The sequence below is a fragment of the Myxine glutinosa genome, chromosome 1, assembly GCF_964187855.1.
Source record: "Myxine glutinosa chromosome 1, kmMyxGlut1.1, whole genome shotgun sequence".
Lineage (NCBI taxonomy): Eukaryota > Metazoa > Chordata > Myxini > Myxiniformes > Myxinidae > Myxine > Myxine glutinosa.
This window is the reverse complement of record NC_136261.1, coordinates 329,523,960-329,538,985: the sequence shown is the minus strand read 5'-3', so window position 1 is coordinate 329,538,985 and position 15,026 is coordinate 329,523,960. Positions and strand designations below refer to the sequence as shown.

At 49.1% G+C, this 15,026-nt stretch overlaps 1 protein-coding gene across 5 annotated transcripts in view; it reads left to right on the top strand.

Moving 5' to 3' along the window:
• The first annotated feature begins 12,818 nt into the window (after positions 1-12,818).
• Positions 12,819-15,026, top strand: part of LOC144889479 (ATP-binding cassette sub-family C member 8-like) — a 96,074-nt gene continuing 93,866 nt past the window's right edge. For 2 of the 5 annotated variants that reach the window (XR_013621766.1, XR_013621767.1), the window contains exon 1: positions 12,819-12,948. The gene's annotated coding sequence lies outside the window, so the exon portion shown is untranslated. The remainder of the gene's footprint in view (positions 12,949-15,026) is intronic. The other 3 variants (XR_013621768.1, XM_078769740.1, XR_013621769.1) reach the window with 2 other exon arrangements.

The window sequence follows — 15,026 nt, the reverse complement described above, 5'->3', positions numbered from 1 at the left end:
TCCAGTAGATAGGTTAGGTTAAGGAGCAGGTAAGCTCGGGTGGCAACTACAGTGGTGGAGGTGTGCAGGTGGGTAGACCTGCTGGGAGAGCTACACGTCACAGCCCAGAAATTGTGCTAGGGCACCGGGAGATGAATCGGGGGAGTGAGACCCCAAATTGAGAAGCACCACAGTTTGGTCAATGGGAATTGGTTTTTAGAACCCATAGTGTAAGTGGCCAATGGATTGGCAGGGAAAGACCCCGGGTAGGGTAAAGAGTGTTAAGGTCATTTAGAGGATAGTTTGGATTGAAGTCTCCTCGCACCATCTACATGCACTCACCTGAGATGACGTACCTCCACACCATGCCATGTTTTGTCATTTTATTGTGCAGATGTTTGGAATGTGAGACGCAGCATGACGTGGGTGTGACTGTGCTTGATGTTCCATCTCTTCCTCCTTATGAGGATTGATGACGAATTGGGTGATGGCAAATTTTGGCTAGAGGGATTGTGGTGACGAATTTGGTGTAAGGGAAATGTGGGGAAGACGTGACAGTAGCGACGAATTTGTAAATGTGTAGATTTTGTAAATATGGGGTAAGGGCAAGGGTAGTGTAGGTGACAGGGGGGGTGACGTACAGTAGGGACGAGCTTTCTCATTTCGCTCTCCATACGCATTTCGCCTTGCATTGCCTTATTGACGTGTACCCTTGTGACCTTACCCCTCGCTCATTTGTCTTTCCCCTTTTTTCTCCCACATGACCTGTGCGCCATTGGGCGCCGAGGGGAGCGTGCGTGAGTCGGCCATTGTGCGCCCGGAACTCTCAGAACCAGCTGTCTGCATCGATGCACCACATTATGGACCACATGTCTGTGGCCGAGCACCACTTATGGACCCCATGGGTTGGGGCATGGCCCCTCTGCTGGAACCGGCCATGAGGGCCCGAAATCTTGCTGGCGGACCTTGGCCACAGGGCACCGATGCCCCACAGGTGAACCACACTAGTCGGCCTTGTGGGCCATAAATAAATAAAAATGGACACGTTGGGTGCATTTCATTTTATGCTCAAATAGGCCGCCAGTAAGAAAATGAAAGGAAATGACAACATCTGGAAGAAAGTAAATAGCCAGCAGAGGGAGCCGAAGAGCAAGAGACCACCTGCAGGGTTAGGGGTTGTTGGTTTATTTTTATTATTGAACATTGACGAACTATGATGACTGGGCACCGATTGGTGCATGAGGGTGTATTGGTGCGTTTTGGGTGCTTTCATGGTGCATTGATGCAGAGCAGACTGTCTCCCCCCCAGAAAGAACAATCGCAGGTCCTGGGTTAGTTTTGTAAATAAAGTAAATAATGCTCCCCACCGTCAATGTATAGTTTGAAGACCATTCCGCGATTCGGTTATCCTGTGGGTGTGTTTCTGTTAGGAGAAGGGTGCAACGTCGCAGGGGGACTTATTTACTCATTTGTGAACATCTGTAAAACTGTCGCACTCAGGGTTGAGTTAATAGTAGAGGGAACTACATCTGAGTGCCACACTAAAGTAGGTAAAAATTTATCGGGTCGCGACGCCCCGAGGTAGAGAAGGGTGCAGTATTGCGGATATGGGATTTACATCCATCCATATCCGCTTGTAAATATTCCCCTATTTCCTCAATACTTCCCAACTATCCCCAATCCCCCATTCCCTAGTCCCATTTTCTGTAAACAACACTCTGTAGACCCGACCTCCCCCTATTTCCCCCATTAAATGTCGTGCCCAGGTTCACCGCATTTCATGTAAGACAACTATAGGACATCTTGCTAGTTATTCTTAGTCTATGTCAGTTAAGGACTCGTTTCCATTAATTCTGACCCTTCGTTGCACCAGAATGTGATTGTATGGCACCGTTAGATCCGTGAGGAACAATCTTATATTCACAAAAATACCAACCGGGAGAGGGAGCCTCGAGGGACAACCATGAGTCACGTGAACAGGGGAAAAGGTGGAAGCCAAGGAGATAATGGGGGCAGGGCGAGACAGCGCACCTGGACAGAAGCACATGATGGGACACTTCACACGTGGAGAATGGGAAATAAATGTTCTTGTTTTTTTTGTTTTTTTTGGGGGGGGGGGGGGTTAAAACGTTCGACAAAGAGTAGATGTACGGGGAAGTTTGGGGGAGAAAGGGAAATCTAAAAACCTATCAAAAACAGCGAAGGAAGAAACAAACTTCGACGGGGGACAGGGGAAGCCTGAGGCAAGGCCGCAACACGCGCGGCAAACAGAAACGATTAATTTATGAAAGATCAACACCGAGAAACTTCCAAGGGACACACGATAGGTTCACACACCCAAAGATAAATACAGTTTCGACAAAATACAATTGTGAACAATGACTTAACTTTGAAAACATGGACAACGTGTGCAGCTTCGAAAATCCCTGCCGCCATCTCCAAGATCTCGCGAGATCTCTCAAATTGGCTTCCAGCTTTTGATTGGTGAACCAATTCATTGATCCAATATGCAAATTCTTTAAATTTCAGGTCAATTGGAGGAAAATTGACGATTTTATGTGATGTTTACTTTTTGACCTCAAAAGCAATATGCTTCAGTGACCCAATATGCAAAACCTTCAAAATAACAAAATAAAGTATCAAAATAACAAACAGACATATAGGTGAAAACATAACCTCTGTCCACCTTCTGTGGTGGAGATAATAACCTGTGGACGTAATATTGTACAAAGCAGACAGATTTTTTTTTGCTGCCACAGCCTTATCAGCTCATCCTCACGTTCCTCAGTTCAGAAGTTTTCCATTGTGGTACGGGAAGGAAGCGCGAGGCAGTATGCACACTCAGATTGGCTCGGCGGGAACATATTCGTCCAATCACGTGCACACCAATGGACGAATAGCAACTACGACCAACCAGGATCGAACATCTGCCGGAGCCCGACGCAATGTAATTTTACATGACCGGCTGTCCACAACAACCCACTTTCCAAGGCGAGACCATTCAGTTGCGTCGCGTCGTTGGTGTGGCCAAGCCCTTAGCTTGATAATTATATAAAAAATCGATGTTTTCACAGAAACAATTTTTTTGGGGCATTGCCTTTATCTGGCTTGCAATTAGTGTAGTCAATGTGCTTTTGGTATTGTCTTGAACTTTCTGCACCTAAATTGGCATCTAATGTGTTTAGTTTGCTCGTCAGCCTTCTCCTGACGTTTGTTATACGAAACTTGAAAATGATCTTTATATATATATACTAGCTTGACTCGGCTAGCTCCGCTCGCCTCACCAAGCGTCGTTACTGAGGAGCGGGCTTATTTTAGCTGAGGCTAATGACTACCTGAGTTGCTGTGTTGTCATGATTTTCACCAATCATAATACAAACAATTACTTGGCACAAATGTATTTGTTGTGTTTGTGATATTACATTTTTATATGCAATTTAGGTTGAAGATTTAGGTTGAATGTTTTTTTTCAAGAAAGAACCCCTCAGCACATAGTACATAGGGGAGGGGTAGGTGCAGACTGGAAGTTTGGGACGATTACACCTCACCACCACGTAATTCAAAACACCTCACCACCACGTAATTCAAAACACCTCACCACCACGTAATTCAAAACACCTCACCACCACGTAATTCAAAATACCTCACCACCAAGTAATTCAAAACACCTCACCACCATAAAACACATAATAAAAACACCTCACCACCACGAAATTAGAAACACCTCACCACCGCAAAATTGAAAACACCTCACAGCCATCAAGCACGTAATAAAAACACCTCACAGCCATAAAACACGTAATAAAAACACCTCACCACAACGAAATTAAAAACACCTCACAGCCATAAAACACGTAATAAAAACACCTCACAGCCATAAAACACGTAATAAAAACACCTCACAGCCATAAAACACGTAATAAAAACACCTCACAGCCATAAAACATGTAATAAAAACACCTCACCACCACGAAAATAAAAACAACTCACAGCCATAAAACACGTAATAAAAACACCTCACAGCCACAAAACATGTAATAAAAACACCTCCCCACCACAAAATTAAAAACACCTCACAGCCATAAAACACGTAATAAAAACACCTCACAGCCACAAAACACGTAATAAAAACACCTCACCACCACAAAATTAAAAACACCTCACAGACATAAAACCCGTAATAAAAACACCTCACAGCCATAAAACACGTAATAAAAACACCTCACAGCCACTAAATTAAAAACACCTCACCACGTCATTTAAAAACACCTCACCACCACATAATTCAAAACACCTCATCACCAACTAATTCAAAACACCTCACCACCACCTAATTAAAAACACTTCACCACCACGTAATTATAAATACCTCACCACCACGTAATTCAAAACACCTCACCACCATGTGATTTAAAAACACCTCACCACCATGTGATATTAAAACACCTCACCACCACATAATTCAAAATACCTCACCACCACGTGATTCAAAACCACCACAATGTTATTAAAAACACTTCACAACCACGGAAACAAAAGTTTGAGGGAGTCGTTAAGTGACAACACAGACACACTGCCCAGATGTGTCGATATATAGATAAATGACTGTACCCGAGTTGCCGTTTTGTCATGGTTTAAACAAACATAATTCAAACATTATTTTGCACAAATGTATTTGTAATATACGTGATATCACATTTTATAAGCAATTGAAGTTGAAAAAAAAAACATTCCCAAAAAAATTCCCCAAAAAATAATATATATATTGGAAAATTTTTCAAAACAAATACCCTTAGGACATACCGACGGGAGAGATATGTGCATTCCAGAAGTTTGGTACGATTTCACAAATGTTTGAGAAAGTAGTTCAGTGACAACACAGGACAACACAACACAGGACAGATGCTGCACAGATATATATAATATATATATATATATATATATATATATATATATATATATATATATATATACATATATATATATAGATATATATATAGATATAGATATATATATATAATATATATATATATATATATATATATGTATATGTGTATATATATATCTATATATATATATATATATATATATATATATATATATATATATATATATATATATATATATATATATATATATATATATATATATAGGGTGAGGAGCAGTGGGAGGGGTGTTTTTGGGTGAATGGATCTTTGAAAACTTTCTAAAAGCCTGTTTTGTCTTTGTCATTATGGGGTATTGAGTGAAGATTGATGAGGGAAAAAATGAATTTAAACGATTTCAGCATAAGGCTGCAACATAACAAAATGTGAAAAAAGTGAAGGGGTCGGAATACTTTCTGAATGCACTGTAGATGAAAACTGCGCTGTTCCATGGGCATCCCTCCCCTCTGAAATGAGCTCTATCCTGATGAAGCAGCATTTACAAGGAAGGAAGAAGATTAATGGTTGTGGACATTGGAAAAGAGAGGACTCCCCTTTGACATTCTCTGGGGAGGACTTTGTCGAACATTTTCTGCAGTCAGTGCCCCCCCACACGAACCAATGTGTATTTTTGAAGGGGTTTGTTATAACGAATTTTTTGTGAGCGAATTCACTGTATTGTCATTTTCCGAAGCTTAAATAATACCCCTGCTAGTTTTGAATAACAGTATGAAATTTTCAATTTTGTCATGCATCTTGTCATTTTTTGTGTATCCATGCGCTAGTTCGGCCTCCATAATGCTCAGTTATTTCAGACAGTCAAGTATTTTCAGAGTATTTCAGACCCCCCCCCCCCCCCCCCTTCGGATTTTCGATGACAAATTGTAAGCGATGAATATTCTGGAATGACCCTCGGGTCCAGATTATTTTGAATAAAGAACGTTCAGGCAGCTTACCAACGCTCATTGGTTTTAAATCACTTTTGCTTTATTATAAAACACTCCAAGTGCGACGGTAAAAAAAACAACATGCTTTCGTCACAGGAATTCTTCCGGATTATTTGTAGTTAATTAGCCTAATTAACTCAGGAGACCATAACAATCCTTTCGGTGGAACTAAACAAAAACATGACACATGATACATCACACACACACACACACACACACACACACACACACACACACACACACACACACACACACACACACGCACACACTCACTAAATTTATAGCAGAAGTAACAGCTGGGCAAGTCGGTTCATCAGTTCGTCGATCTGGCCATTCGTCATTGCGAATCTGCTGAACTCTTGGAACAGGGAAGAACACAACGAACTGCTGGAACTTCCAAGAACGCATGAAATGTCGTTTCTGACGATCGATGTTTGGAAATGTATTGGGGGAGGACCCCGAGACCCCTTTTCCTCTTCCTCCAACCCCCTCCTTGGCGCTACGGCTTCGTGCACCCCTCCGTCTTGAAATTCCTGGATCAGACCCTTCAGATCACCTGCCTATCATCATTACCATAAACACAAGTATAGTCCTCAACACAAACAAAAACAAAACATTCACCAATTCTAACAAAGCAACGTGGGACAACTTTGAGCACGACACCGAACAAAAATTCCAACGACTTAACAATTATTTAATTCGTTGTTGTATTCGGATTCAAACGTGAACCTGGGCGGTGTATAAGGAAAGAGACCGCTGCTATAATCGTTCCTGAAATAATAATAAAAAAAGGTTTTTATTTGCTGTTCGGAAATATACAGTTGTGGCGGACACAAAAGCCCACTGGCGTGGTGACATCATTCCACGCACCAAGTGGGCGGTGGCCATGCCCGAGGGGTAGGCGTGGCCTCATGATATACACCGGGCGACCAGCCCGGAACATTTCAGTGTTACAGTGTAGTCTTACAATAAAGACGTTTATATGTTACCGCTTGTCCGCTTCCTCCTTGCTCACAAGCAGCGCGCGTAACGCCGCGCTTTACTGGTGACCCTCGACGTTGGATCTGCCGGAGCGATCCTTCCACACGCGACGCCATCGCCATGGCCGACTTCGTCAAACTTCCGGAATTTTGGGAGGCTCAGGCCGAAGTCTGGTTCGTCCAGGCCGAAGCCCAATTTCAGCTTCGGCACCTCACCGGCGATGACACGCGCTATTGCCACGTCGTCGCCTCCCTCGGGCCCGGCACGGCCGCTCGAGTTGTGTCCGTCTTTCGCCACCCACCGAAAGGCCACAAGTACGAGGCACTCAAGCGGCTACTCCTAGCCACGTTCAGCCTCACGGACGACGCACGGGCCGACCGCCTCCTGGATCTCCCCGAGCTCGGTGAGACGCGCCCGTCGGTCCGAATGGACCATATGCTGTCACTGTTGGGCGACGAAGCCCCCGGTTCGCTATTCCGGGCGCTTTTCTGTCGCCAACTTCCAGCGCAGGTTCGCCTCGCGTTGGCCGGGACCGGGCTAACGGAACCCCGAGCATTGGCGGCCGAGGCGGACAAGTACTTCGCCGCTTCGGACACGTGGGCGAGCGTCGGCGTGGCCGTCACGGCATTCGACGCTGATGTTCAGCAGCGCGCTGATGTTCATCAGCACGCTGATGTTCAGCAGCATGCTGATACGCACCTCGTGAACGCCGCCACGCCCCGCCCACCGCCGCGGCGAAAACCGCCACCGCGGGGAAACCCGTCGACTCCACCGGCCTGGCGGAGCCAGCCGCGCTCCTCCAGCTCCACCACCTGGTGCTGGTTCCACGCCAAGTTCGGCCACGAAGCTCGGCGGTGTCATCCGCCGTGCTCCTTCAACGGGTCGGGAAACGCCCGGGCCGGCGCTCAATATTGGCGATGAGCGCCGGCCGTTCGAGCAGCCTGCTGTTCATAACGGACACCTTCTCCGGGCGCCGTTACCTGTGCGACACGGGAGCGCAGGTGAGTGTCATTCCCGCCGGCACGTCAGACAAGCACGCCGCGGGTGGGGGCCCCGCGCTGCTTGCCGCGAACGGGACGCCCATCCGTACGTACGGAAAACGCTGCCTCTCTCTGCGGTTTGGAGGGCAGGTTTTCCGATGGATGTTCGTCACCGCCGACGTGCCCATGGCACTGCTTGGCACGGACTTCCTGTGCGCTAATGGGCTCCTGGTCGACGTCAAGCGCAGACGGCTTGTCCAGGCCGAGACGTTCAGCTCGCTCGCTTGTGCGTTGCCCAGCTCAACGAGCGGCTTGCCAAGCGGCTTGCCGAACGATTCGGTTCCGGCCACGTTGGTCTGTACGCTTCCGGCAGCGGACGCATTCACCCGCCTCCTCGCCGGTTTCCCGGCCCTCACGCGGCCCACCTTCTCGGCGGGGGCCGTCAAGCACGGGGTGGCCCATCACATCCCCACCGTCGGGCCACCGGTCTACGCCCGGGCACGCCGCCTCGAGCCGACGAAGCTGGCGGTGGCAAAAGCGGGGTTCGCTACCCTGGAGCGACTCGGCATCGTTCGGCGCTCAGAGAGCGCTTGGGCGTCGCCGCTGCACATCGTGCCGAAGCCCGGCGGGGGATGGCGACCGTGCGGGGACTATCGCCGTCTCAATGACGCCACGACTCCCGACCGCTACCCCGTCCCCCACATTCAGGACTTTTCCGCCCGTTTGGCGGGCAGGTCCTTCTTCTCGAAGGTGGACCTCATACGCGGCTACCATCAGGTCCCCATCAGGCCGGAGGACGTCCCGAAGACGGCGGTCATCACGCCATTCGGACTCTTCAAGTTCCTGCGCATGCCCTTCGGTCTGAAGAATGCGGCTCAGGCGTTCCAGCGACTGATGGACAGCGTCCTGCGCGACTTGGATTTTGTCTACGTCTACCTGGACGATATCCTCGTCGCCAGCACGTCCCGCGAAGAGCACCTACGCCACCTCCGCACGCTCTTCGAACGCCTGGGCCAGCATGGCCTGATTGTGAACCCCGCAAAGTGCCGGTTCGGCGCCGCCACAATCGATTTTCTGGGGCACCGTGTCACCAGGCACGGAGCCGTCCCCCTGCCGGCCAAGGTGGAGGCGGTGAAGGGGTTTCCGCGCCCCCACACGATCAGAGGGCTGCAGGAGTTCCTGGGCATGGTGAACTTTTACCATCGGTTCCTGCCCCGTATCGCCCAGCTCCTGCGCCCCCTGCACGAAGCTCTCCGAGGTAAGCCGGGCAAAGGCGACGTTACCTGGACCGAGCAGATGGACACGGCGTTCACGGGCGCGAAGCTCGCCTTGGCTAACGCCACCATGCTCGCGCACCCGGCGCCTGATGCACCGATCGCCCTCACCACCGATGCCTCGGACTACGCGGTGGGCGCGTTGCACGAGCAATGGGTGCGTGCAGCTTGGCAACCGCTGGCGTTCTTTAGCCGGCAGCTTCGCCCGCCCGAACGCCGTTACAGTACCTTCGACCGCGAGTTGCTCGGACTTCACTTGGCGGTCAGGCACTTCCGCCATCTGCTCGAGGGCCGGGCGTTCACTGCCTTCGTCGACCACAAGCCGCTGATCTTCGCGATGGGCAAGGTCACCGAGCCGTGGTCGGCCCGGCAGCAGCGTCACCTCTCGGCCGTGTCCGAGTACACGACGGACATCCAGCACGTCGCGGGGAAGGACAACCCGGTGGCGGATTGCCTTTCCCGGGCCGTCGCCCACGCAGTCCACCTCGGCATCGACTATGCCCGGATGGCAGCAGACCAGGCCGCTGACCCCGACGTCCAGGCCTTGCGGACCGCCGTCACGGGCCTCCGCGTCACCGAGGTGCCGTTCGACGGCGCGGGCACGGCCCTCTTGTGCGACGTCTCCCTCGGGCGTCCTCGCCCCATTGTGCCCGCGGGCTGGCAGCGCCAGGTGTTTGACGCCATCCACGGCCTGTCCCACCCGGGCGCGAGGGCCTCCCAAAGGCTGATCGCCGACAAGTTCGTCTGGCATGGCCTCCGGAAGGCCGTCCGCGGCTGGGCCAGGACGTGCCTTGCGTGCCAGCGCGCCAAGGTGCACTGGCACACCCAGGCCCCGTTGGCCCCGTTCACGGTGCCGGAACGCCGGTTTGACCACGTCCACGTGGACCTGGTGGGACCTCTGCCCCCCTCGCGGGGTTTCACCTACGTCCTCACCATGGTGGACCGCACCACCCAGTGGCCGGAGGCCGTGCCCTTGGCGTCGACAACGGCGGCCGATGTCGCGCAGGCTTTCATCGCCACCTGGGTCGCCCGGTTCGGCGCCCCCTCAGACATCTCATCCGACCGCGGCCCCCAGTTCACCTCGGAGCTCTGGGGGGCGGTTGCGCAGGGGCTCGGGGTCCGGCTGCACCGAACCACGGCCTACCACCCCCAGGCTAACGGCCTATGTGAGCGATTTTACCGCTCATTGAAGGCCGCGCTCTGGGCCACCCTCCGCGACGGCGTCTGGGTCGACAGGCTCCCCTGGGTCCTGCTGGGTCTCCGGACGGCGCCCAAGGAGGACCTGCGCGCATCCGCGGCGGAGTTGGTCTTCGGGCAACCGCTGCGGGTGCCGGGCGAGTTCCTCCCCGACTCCACGGCACCATGGTCCGCGGCACAGCAGCGCTCCGCTCTGCAAGAGACCGCCCAGAGGTTCGCCCCGGTGCCAACGGCATGCCACGGGCACCCACCGACGCACGTCGCCCCGGAGCTTCGCACGGCGGAGTACGTCTTCGTCCGCCACGATGCCCATCGGACACCACTGCGGCCCCCGTACGACGGGCCTTTCCGCGTGCTGGAGACCGGGGCGAAGCACTTCACCCTGGACATCGGCGGTACTCCTGACCGCGTTTCGGTAGACCGCCTCAAGCCGGCCCACCTCGATTATGACCATCCACCGCCAGTGGCCCGACCCCCACGTCGGGGCCGCCCTCCTGCGGGCGGACCCCCGGCACCGCCCAGCCCCGCCGCCACGCCGCCCCCCGGTCCTGCACCCATCCCAGGGGCAGCCAGGGGCATCCCACCTGGCATCCCTGCACCCCGGACGCCGCCGATCGCCAGGGGGCGCTTCGGCCGGGTCATTCGTCTGCCCCGCAAACTGGCCCTCCAGGTGCGCGGGAATTCTGGGGGGGCGCGTGTGGCGGACACAAAAGCCCACTGGCGCGGTGACATCATTCCACGCACCAAGTGGGCGGTGGCCACGCCCGAGGGGTAGGCGTGGCCTCATGATATACACCGGGCGACCAGCCCGGAACATTTCAGTGTTACAGTGTAGTCTTACAATAAAGACGTTTATATGTTACCGCTTGTCCGCTTCCTCCTTGCTCACAAGCAGCGCGCGTAACGCCGCGCTTTACAGTGATATAATTTCTGTGAATAAATATATTATTCCATGGGCTGGATCGACCCACCGTGCACCCCCCCCCCCCCCCCCCAGATTCCTCACCCACTGGTATATTTTTGTCCATTCGGGTCTCCTTGATGAAAAAAAGATGTTAACAAGGAAAATGTAGGGATGGACTTCATGTTCTCACCCCATTTTCATAGGTTCCCCCGAGACGACATTTGGCGATTTTTGAATATTTAATTTAAGGGTGTATGGTTACTTTTTTGGCTAGTATGTCAGTATCAACAATCTGATGATTACAATTTATATATCATTTAAAAGGTAATTGAATTACCTCTCCAATGGTGTATTAATATTTCAGCTACCACCACTACTCATACATCTACAACCGTTCGAAGTGAATATATATCGACAAGTCTCATAAAACATCAAATATCCCCTCGTATACCAAAACATATTTTTAAATATAAACAGGTACACGCTATTATGAGTATTTATAAGATGGAAACACATACAAGAAGATAATCAAAACATATTTTGACTTTCAGATTATTATAAGCCTCATGAAAATGTGAAAAACCAAGATGGCCGCCAAATCGTCATACGAAAATCTGTAAATTCTCATATTTTCCCTCTCAGATGAGATACATACATGAATGAACGTCTCACAGCTGACAATGCATATCAGAGCAAAAACCAAGCCATGAGGTCGAAGGAACTGCCTGCAGAGCTCAGAGACAGGATTTTGTCGAGGCACAGATCTGGGGAAGCCTACAAAAAAAATCTCTGCTGCATTGAAGGTTCCGAAGAGCACAGTTGCCTCCATAATTCTTAAATGGAAGAAGTTTGGAACAACCAGGACTCTTCCTAGAGCTGGCCACCCGGTAAAACTGAGCAATCGGGGAGAAGGGCCTTGGTAAGAGAGGTGACCAAGAACCCGATGGTCACTCTGTCTGAGCTCCCGAGATCCTGTGTGGAGAAGGGAGAAACTTCCAGAAGGACAACCATCACTGCAACACTCCACCGATCTTGGCTTTATCAGCTGGGATCAGCTGTGACACCTTATATAGACAGGTGTGTGCCTTTCCAAATCATGTCCAATCAATTGAATTTACCACAGGTGGACTCCAACCAAGGTGTGGAAACATCTCAAAGATGATCAAGAGAAATGGGAGGCACCTGAGCTAAATTTCAAGTGTCATAGCAAAGGGTATGAATACTTATGTCAATGTGATATTTCAGTTTTTTATTTTTAATAAATTTGCAAAACTTTCTAAAATCCTGTTTTCTCTTTGTCATTATGGGGTATTGAGTGTAGATTGATGAGGGAAAAAATGAATTTAAACGATTTCAGCACAAGGTTGCAACATAACAAAATGTGAAAATAGTGAAGGGGTCTGAATACTTTCTGAATGCACTGTAGGTAGGTGATCAGCAGCAAAGGAATTACATTTTTCAGGATAACTAAACAACCTACACAATTCACTCAAATTACAGCAAATATAATGCATCTCAATATAAGTAAGAGTTTTTAATCGTTTTTTTGCCATTGAAATATTGGTAATACACCCATGTGTCATCCATTCAGGAATGGTGGCCTAGCATATGATTGCCATGACTGCAGATGTACAGTCAGGCTATAAATAAGTCGCTAGAGGCCCCAGACTTGCACGGACCCCCAAATCGCTTGGCTTCTTCGTCTAAACTTTGTTTAAAAAGTTATACTGAAGGTGAAACGTGGTGGTGACATATTGAAAGGTAACAACAACAATTATTTAATTTTGCTACTTGAAAATCTTTAGCGTTCAATGAGATATCACTATTTTGTGAATGTGGAAGGCTTACTAGTGTTGTGAAGCATAACACAAAGCTATTCCTATACTTTAGTGTAATGGCCGACCTTAAACTTTCTTTTATGTCTTGCTGACTGACCGTTTTGTCAATTCAGCACAATTTATATCCTATATTTTGATGTGGCTTTAATAATTTATGGAATGTGAACACGTTTCTCAACAGGTTTTCGTTAACACCACATACTGCATTGCGATATCTTTGCTGATGCTGTGCAATTAGTGAAGTTATCAAAAGTAATTTCCTTTAACAATCAGTCGTACTTGGTGGGGTTATGAATTAGTCTTGATCTTGAAAGCTGGGTGTCTATCTGCGTCGGCAGACAGGTAGAAAACGGATGAATTCAACAGGACGTAGATTGAGGTATGCTAGCTGTGGGAAGAAAGGAGAAGCTGACATTTCGAGTGTTAACCCTTTCTTCGCAACAAAACAGACTTACTTGTGACTTACAAGGAGTTGGAAGGTTGAAGGTCCACTCACCCAATGAGTGTGCATGCTTGTTTGAGCAGGTAACTGAGAGCAAAGCTCCTTTGGAGTTTTAGAACTTTAGAGTTTAGGAACTTTAGAACAGGAAGAATAAAGCATTTAGCAGTTATTTCAAAGTAGTTGTTATGTTGACCTGAGGGAATTTAGAGTTAGAAGAGAGATTGACACCTCATGTGAATCAGACCATCCAGATTACCTCCTCTGAAGATCAATACTTATCCAGCTGAGTTTCTCATGAACAATCTGTGAACCACATGGTAATTATCTGAGACAAATTTGCTTTTGTTCAGAAGCTTAGAATCGAAATCCTTAAGACTGCCATCTTCAGCTGGATTTGAATCTGTAAGTTTGAGGGCATCGGTACACCGGCTGTCCTCACCACTCAGCAATCACAGGTGGAAGATCAAATCGTCCGAAGACGAAGACAAAGTTGCACACTGCAGCGAGCAGGTAGAATAAAAGTTGGCAACTCCAACAATGCATCTGTTGCTCCTTTCAGCACATAAGTTCAGCCATGTCTATGCTGTAATTTGCCTCAAACATGAGCTCATGCAATGTGACTGATTTAGTGAACTTTCAATCTTGCTAGATCATAGTATTGTTACGGCCACGGGTTTTGGGTCTACTAAGAGGGGGGTATCTTCAGTTCCCCTCGGACTTACCGGGCCCGAGGCTACTGCGCACAAATAACTTCGTGTCGCAGCAAGTTGCGAGTCAACCGCAAGTGCCAATCCGTTAACCACGTGCTTCAGTGTCCGCCGTCTAATACCGTTTAACTGAATGTCACGTGGCCTTCTGGCTGGGGCACACGCCCTTGGCTATGCACCAATTTTATCTTAATTAGATCTTTAATTAGGGTGGCCGAGTTTTACCGCTTGGTGCATGCCAGACTGAATGAGCCAATTAGACGGGGGATGATAATCTCTCCAGCTAAACTTGGTGCGGACAGCGCTGGATCATTGGGGGAAATGATTGGCACGGACAGATTGGAAAAGAATATCAACAAAGCATTTATTATAATTATTTACAAGGCACAGGTGGGATCATGAAAAATGGGGGGAGGGAACTCAAGGGCTTTAATGTTCGAGGTGGGAGGGGAAGGTACTCGCAAAGGTAACAATGGGGGAATGAAAATGAAAATGTACAGTGATCGCAGCAATGAAAAGTGCAGTGATACTTACTAGCAGGAAAGAAAATGTATGAAATGCAGAACGTATCCTCGGCCTTACCTAATGGCTATTACACAATACAGGGTGCCCATCAAACATTCACGGGAAAGTAAGACAAGATTAGAAAGACGGAATGCGAGGATCACGGCCTCTCGTTCACAGGGCTGGAACAGTTGTGCTCACACAATGCAATTCCTTCAACCTTTACCCCAATGAAGGGGGTAAAGGTTGGAGGAATTTACGTGGTGTCTAATGATGCGGTTTGGAGATGATACGAGGGGTTGTGCATGTAAGCATGTCTAGGTGCAGGAGAGAAAATGTGAAATGCAG